Raw genomic sequence first — 6,209 nt, forward strand, 5'->3', positions numbered from 1 at the left:
GGAATGGAGCCTAGGGCCTCATACATGCTAGTTAAGAGCTCTGCCACTGAGCCTCACGCTCAGCTTTTGTTGGCTGGTTTAACTAGAGCCAGTAGGGAATGTGACAGGACTTTTCCTGCTCTTTGGATCTCAGGTCAAGGACCAGCCTGTCCATCTCCCAGAAGACCATTCTGGACAAAGAGAATGAGGCCGATATGTGAAGAGAACCAGAGATAAAAGATGAAGCCACATGGTGGTGCAGGCCTGTAATCCCAGCACTGGGGAGGCTGAGGCAGGAGGATCACCACAAGTTCGAGGCCAGCCTGGGCTACATAGTAAACTGTAGCCTGAATTACACAGCGAGATCATCTCCAAAAAAAAAAAGGAGGAGGAAGAGGAGGAGGAGGAGGAAAGATGAGGCGACATGTGTTCTAGGACATTTGAATTCCTGTGTAGGGGCAGACCACTTCCACCTGTGTGCTTCTTATGATCTGGTTCTTTGCCCCACCTCCATCCCACTCCCCAAAACCCATGTTCCTCTTTCCTTCCTATAATAAATGGCAACTCCATCTTCCCAGTGGTTGGAGTTATTCTGATTCTTCTCTTTTTGTTATAATCCTGTACAATCTTTGGTTCTACTGTAAAATATACCCAGAATAACTGATCTCACCCCCTTTAATTCTGAGACAAGTTCTCCTTAAATTGTCCAGGCTGCCCTCAAACTCCAACCCTCCTGCCTCAAGACCCTCATGTAGCTGGGATGAGGGGCATGGGCCACCACATCTCACTCACATTCTTTTAAACTGGAAATAATATCACTCTTATGCTCATAACCTTACAGAGACTCCCAGTTTCCCTAACAATTAAAACTCCAGTCCTGACTGTGGCCTAGAAGAGCTGAGGTCCATGCAGGGCTCTCCTCTCATCGGTTCCTTCCCTTCTGTTGCACAGCCTTTCTGGAGCCGCCCTGTTCTGTCTCCCTGATGTCCCCCCCTCAAGACAGCCATGCTCCCACTTCAGGTATTACACCAGTCCTTCCATTTATTTATTTATTTATATATTTATTATCAGGAATCGAACTCAGGACCTTGCACCACTGAGCTAAATCCCTGGCCCTTATTTGTGTATTTTTAAGGCTGAATCTGCCAAGAAAATTTTCAGCCTGGATATGCCTCCTTCACCTCCCTCAAGCCCTTATTCAAACTTTCCCTTTTCAGTGAGATTTCCTTACCATGAATTTAAAATTGTAGTCACTTTTCCCAGTAATTCTGGACCTTCCTCCCCTGCCTTTTCTTCATAATAGTTTTCACCATCTGACAAACTATGTATTCTGTTGCTGTGTTATGTTAGCTCTGTGAGGGAAAGGTCTTTTGTACATTTGCTCCCCACGTCCCCAGTGCCTAGAATAGTGCCTGGTCCTGCTCAACAAATATTTACTAAGTCAATAACCCAACCCATTCAGTTCCCCTTTTGGCTTAAATTCATTCAGGATGTGTTTCTGTCACTTGCACCCAGAGTGCTAATAATACATCCTGAGTACTGTGGGTGGTGTACCGTAAGCTTCCCTCTTTTGGGGTCTGATGTCTCTGAGCAGGTGGATGTTCTATCAGATATGGCTCTTTTTTTTTTTTTTGGTACCAGGGATTGAACTTGGGTCCTTGCCCTTGCAAGGCAGGCGGCGAAACCACTGAGCTAAATCCCCGGCCCTAGATATGGCTCTTTTTGTAGCAAACTGATGGAAAACACAATGGAAACACCACCACCAGTAAGGGGAATTTATTGTCTTATGCAGTAATGGTCTTAAGGCTGCATGAACTTCAGAGAAGCTTGGAATCAGTGGCTGAAGGCTGTCATCAAGACTTGTGTTCTGTGGTAGAGGTCAGTTTTCTTTCTTTCTTTCCTTTTTTAAATTTGAGCAGAGTCGCACTATGTAGCCTAGGCTGACCTCGAATTTGCAATGATCCTCCTGCCTCAGGCTCCCAAATGCTGGGATTACAGGCATCCCCACCACACCTGGTTTATTTAGGTCAGCTTTATTTCAAAAGGGCTTTCTCGTGGTGGCAAAATAGCTATGGTATTTGTCTTTGTTGTTGTTGTTGTTGTTGTTGTTTGGGGTTTTATTTTTTGGTACTAGGGATCGCATCTGTCATTCTTTTAGGGTCACTTGTCATTCTTTTTGGCCTCAGGGTCTGAGTACCAATGTTTGAAGACTCTCTCAACTTGTAAGGCAGAGCCCTCTGTCACCACAAAAGCTGGGATACCAGCCAGCCCCTCTCCCAGCTTCCTCAGCACATGATTCAGACTCCACTGTGGTCTACTGGGTCACTTGAGCAGTGGGATTTTTTTCCCTAGCTGTACAGAATCCAGGAATAGTCCTCTGACATTCCTAGACATTCTGTTACTTACCTAGGATGCTTTCAATAAAGTCCTTTTCTGCTTAAATGGGTCAGAGTTGTTTTCTCTTGCATTCAACAAGGAACCCTTTCCGATACACTCAAACGGCTCCAGAAACTGAGGAACAACTCTCATCAGACCTCCCAGAAGAGCAAGGATACTTTTCTTTCCTTTTTCTTTTTTCTCTTCTGGAGACAGAGTCTTCCTATGTAGTTCAGGCTGACCTTGAACTCTACATAGTCCAGGCTGGCCTCGAACTCACAGAGATCCTCCTGACTCAGCCTCCCAAGTGCTAGGATGACAGGCAGGCACCACCATGCTCAGCCAAGAGACATCTTTCCCAAAACCTCAGTTAATGTCTTTTCATATCTCAGTGGCCAAAATTGGTCCATAGGCCCACATTAGACACTCTGGCCAGGGTAACGCCATGTCTGACAGACTTTTTTCTCTCTCTCTCTATTTGTGTGTGTGTGTGTGTGTGTGTGAGAGAGAGAGAGAGAGAGAGTGTGTGTGTGTGTGTGTGTGTGTGTGTGTGTGTGTGAGATGGATTTAAGCTGAATAATGAAGTAGTTGTCTGGCAAAGGAGTAACAGTTGACCAATCGAATTAAAACAATCACACTCTTCCTGGAGTAAGTGGTGAGTGTGTGCCCTGCAAACCCAAGTAGCTGCAAAAGGTTGGGGAGAGAGCAAAGGCTGAGGGGGAGGAGCAATCAGTGTCTATTGAATTAGGGGTCAGCAAAGTGTGGGGCCTGAGGACCAAATACAGCTTGCCACACAGACCTGGTTTCATATAGACTACAAGTTATAAAAGATTGAAAAGTTTTTCCTTTTAAAAAATTTTTATTGCTTTACTGGGGATTGAACTGAGCTACATCTCCAGCCCTTTTATTATTTTGAGACACAGTCTCACTCTGTTACCCAGCCTGGCCTCAAACCTGTGGTCCTCTTACCTCAGACTTCCAAATATTTGGGATTGCAGGACTGTACCACATGCCTGACCAGATGAGACTCTTCTTCAGCACTGCTCAGTGTGTGGGATTGCAGCCACAATTTCAGATTGGATTCCATATTGATTCCTTCCTCTGAGAATTTTAAAGAAGGCATTGTCACCCCAATCAATGGCACAGAAGTTGGCACCAAGACAGTAGGAGGTGCCATTCTCCACTTCCTAGCACAGAATGCCTGGTGGCAAGGCTCCCCAACATATGTCCAAGGAGATACTGGGACACCCAGACTTGATGGCCAGGAAGTCTTCAGACAGCCAGGAAGTCTTCAGGTGCAGAGAAGGCTGCCTGGCCTGGGCCAATTGTAGCTGTCCACTGCCATCTCTCAATACTGGGGACACTGTGGAAACTGTAGCCTTCATGTTCATCTTTGTGGGACCAGGCTATAGCTGAGCTCGAAATCGGGCCTGCACCCAGCCTTCTCACGCAGCACAATCCCCATTGTAGAAGTTGTGGGCAGCCTGCCAGGTAGTATTAGGTTCACAGAGGTGACCAGCTGTTCTCCCCTGGCATTGTTTAGGGTCACCAGGTAACAGGTAAGAGCCACTGAGTGTGCCATTTTGGATCCTGGAATCGCTGAGCCCCATGGCCGGGAGTGGAAGAGGGGTAGATGCCACAGTGAAGCTGTGGACAGGTGAACTGCAACCTAGCCCTGCTGGAGTGAACTGTTAACAGTCTGGTGTGCGTTCTCTGCATTGTCTGCCCTCCCAGGTCACACAAAAACATGAAGTATCCTTGTTGGTTCCAAAAATGGAGCTATACCCTCTACTCTGCTTTTCTTACTTAATTCATCATGGTGTACTTCCAAATCAGTAGATTTTAATCGGGAGTAAGAACTGCACAATATTCCATTGGACATGTATTTTCCAGCTTGCCCGCTATCCCCCATACATAGAAATTCAGGTGGTTTCCAGTTCTTCACCACTGCAAAAAAAACTACAACAAACAAGTTTATTATTTGTGTATATTTAGGTATTGACACTTTTCGTTGTTGTTGAAGCAGGGTCTAACTATGTAGCTCAGGCTGTCCTTGAACTCACTGTGTAGCCCAGGCTGGCCTCAAACTCAAGGTAATGCTCCTGCCTCATCCTCCCAAGTGCCAGGATTACAGGTGTGTGCCACCATGCCCACCTTGTATTGACATCTTTTTTTCAAGATAGTTTCCTGAAAGTGTAATTGCTAGGCAAAAGGGTATGCATGTTTTAAATTTTGCTAGATATTGCCAGATTTCTTATTTAAACGGCTGTAGGAATTTATACTCCCAGTCAGTCAATCAGTATGTATTTATACTCCTATGTACCAGATACTGACTGCCCTAGGCTCTAGGGATCTAGCTATAAACCAGACAAAGTTTCTGCCCTCCTAGACTTTATTTTCTAGTGGGGAAAACAGATTATGAGCCAAAAAACCAACAAGCAAAACTAATTCCCACACTTAGGCAGGATGATACAAGACTGTAATCCCAGCTTTCCAGGCATAAGCAAATTATCCAAGATCATAAGTTTGAGGCCCACATGTGCAACTCAACAAGACCTTACCTTACAATTTAGAAAAGGACTAGGGATGGGGGAGGTAGTAGCAGCTCAGTGGCAGAGTGCTCCTGGGTTCTGTCCCTAGTACCTAAGCGCCCCCCCCCAAAAAAAATCCAGAGAAGTGCTATGAAGAAAATGAAACAAACTGGGCATAGTGGCACACGCTTGTCAAAAGGTTTGTAAATTTCAGTCCTGACTGAGCAATTTAGCAATTTAGTGAGGTCCTGTCTCAAAATAAAAAAGGGGGCCCAGGGACATAGCTCAGTGCAAAGACCCTGGGGTCAATCTTTGCTCCAAAGAAAGAGAGAGAGAGAGAGAGAGAGAGAGAGAGAGAGAGAGAGAGAGAGAGAGAGTCATATAGCTGCTGAACAGTGAACCCCACAGATTTCATTCGACCCACTGGCCACATCGGGGTGGGGGCAGATTTCCCACTTGAGTCTCACCAAAGCCTACATCACTGCACAGAGATGGAGACAGGCTTTAGGCATGAGAGGGGTTATCTACCAACCTCTCAGGAAGGAGGTGGTGCCCTGGGAGAAGAGTGATGGTTCTTCATTCTCCTTTATTTTGGCATCATCTATTCAACAGGAAGGTGAATGTCACACCCCCAAAATGAGTGAGTGCTCCTTCTCAGAAGAATGTCCACTAGGCCAGTTTCCTTCCCATGCCTAGAGCACAGGCCTTGTTCTCTGTAAGGTCGAGCTGATGTTTGTTGAGTGCATGTGGGGTGCAGTGCAGGGTTTGTGTGGGGTACAGAATTGTGTCCTTTGGTGCCTTTCACTAAGGGGCACTCCTGTTCTGGATAATTGGAATTCTATAATCCTGGTTGCAGGTTTGATACAAGACCTTGTCAGCCACAGTGAGGTGTCTGAATTTATTCTAAGTACACTGAAAAACCAAAGGAGGGTTTTGATCAGGGAATGACACACTCTGATTTCAACGGTGCAGATGATGGACTAGAAGCGGCAGGAACAGCAGGGAGAACAGCTATAAGATTGTTGTCATCCATTATGCAAGCCAGAAAGGACAATGTCTGGAACTGAGAGAGTGATGAGCCTTATGGGTGATAAAGATGGGGCAGAGACTCAGTGGATTTGACCAGCAGCTGAAAAACCTGAGCCAGGCGGGGTGGCCCACACCTGTGATCCCAGCATTCACAAGGCTGAGGCAGGAGTATCAGCAAGAATTCAAGGCCAGCCTGGAATACATAGTGAAATCTTGTCTCCAAAATAAACAAATAAACAAAACCCAAAAATCTGGGAGGTGGAGAAGAAAAAGAGGACTTAAGGACAAATCCTA

The sequence above is a fragment of the Heterocephalus glaber genome, unplaced genomic scaffold (assembly GCF_053883595.1).
Source record: "Heterocephalus glaber isolate CG9 unplaced genomic scaffold, H.glaber_assembly_v1.0 deba00001564, whole genome shotgun sequence".
NCBI classification, from domain to species: domain Eukaryota; kingdom Metazoa; phylum Chordata; class Mammalia; order Rodentia; family Bathyergidae; genus Heterocephalus; species Heterocephalus glaber.